The sequence below is a fragment of the Nelusetta ayraudi genome, unplaced genomic scaffold (assembly GCF_046127955.1).
Source record: "Nelusetta ayraudi isolate G7.1 ecotype Tasmania unplaced genomic scaffold, CSIRO-AGI_Nayr_v1 ptg000175l, whole genome shotgun sequence".
Classification (NCBI taxonomy): domain Eukaryota; kingdom Metazoa; phylum Chordata; class Actinopteri; order Tetraodontiformes; family Monacanthidae; genus Nelusetta; species Nelusetta ayraudi.
In genome coordinates this window covers 1,241,207-1,242,500 of record NW_027466224.1, presented here as the reverse complement: position 1 = coordinate 1,242,500, position 1,294 = coordinate 1,241,207, and the positions used below count along the sequence as shown (strand labels likewise).

The 1,294-nt window shown below is 56.0% G+C and overlaps 1 long non-coding RNA gene across 1 annotated transcript in view; it reads right to left on the bottom strand.

Annotated features, from left to right (window-relative positions):
- Positions 1-1,093, bottom strand: part of LOC142880928 (uncharacterized) — a 91,555-nt gene extending 90,462 nt beyond the window's left edge. The window contains exon 1 of the long non-coding RNA XR_012925490.1: positions 725-1,093. This is a non-coding gene — a long non-coding RNA (uncharacterized LOC142880928). The remainder of the gene's footprint in view (positions 1-724) is intronic.
- Between the last annotated feature and the right edge of the window lie 201 nt (positions 1,094-1,294).

Genomic DNA, 1,294 nt, shown 5'->3' with positions numbered 1-1,294 from the left:
ACACACACACACACACACACACACCCTCCCTCCCTCCACTTCTCATCTCCTCGCCCTCCTGCATAATAGATGCGCTGGTAACGCCAGTCAAGTGGGGGGGCGGCAGGCATGATGAGGCAGCTTTCAGAAACAGAGACGCGGAGAGGGAAAGAGAGAGTGAAAAGGAGGGGGCACGAGCAAACAACACGTGCCTGCGCACGGATGCATCACAGCGACGGTCTGCATTCCCATGCAGGCAGAGCGCCGCGTTGCTTAAGTGTTAAGTAAAAAACAGCAGCAGCAGCAGCAGCAGCTCTTGGCAGCAGAGAGAGAAACAGCAGCGAGACTGACTGGGTGAGTGAGTGAGTGAGTGGCCAGCACGGAATACATTTCCCTGCATGCAGCACCGTCCGAGAGAATGACACGGAGCTGGCTGGGGAGGAGGGGGCAGTCTCTCTCACACACACACACACACACACACACACACACACACACACACACACACACACACACACACACACACACACACACACAGCAAGATATTGTGGGGGAGCTTAATAATCAGATCAGAGCCAGGATTCATTTCCTGCGAGCTCTAAGAATAAAACTACTGCTGCTGGCACCGCAGGAGAGACAGAGGGGGGCGGGGGGGGAGCAAAACCGGCGAACATCTCTGTCTCACACGCACACGCACACGCACACACACGGAATAAGGTTGTTGAGGAGCCATCAATCAGTCCCTTACCTTCATCGATCTCCACTTCCGCTCCTCCTCTCTGCTCTCCGCTGTGCTCCTGCAATCTCTCCCAGCCTCCTTACTGGACCTTTTATCCCACAGTTAAATCACACAAGGTTCGGATCCAAACTCCTGCTATGGTAGGTGGTGTTTTTTTTTTTTTTTTTCCCCTTTCTTTTTTTGCTCTCCTCTCCAGCGACACTCCTGTGCCGTGCACGCCGCGCGCGCACACAGACACACGCACGCACGGGTAAAAGGCGTTAGTGATGGAGAGAGAGAGAGAGAGAGAGCGCGAGGCGGCGATCTCGGCAATTTTCTGGGGATGAATAAACGGCCGTGTGTGTGTGTGTGTGTTTGCGAGTGTGTTTTGTCGAGCCAAGGGCTGGGGTGGTCGGGGTGGTGGTGGGGGGTGCCGGTGGTCTCACCGTGCAGACCACACCAACTCACCCGCACCTAGATCCTGAGGCAGGGAAGGGCTTCCTGAAGTCCAGCCAGCGGCCCATTTGCCTCCAAAAAAAGCCCAACGTTGGAGCGGAGGGGCTCGTATCATCCACTGGGGGGGAGGAGGAGGGGGTGCAT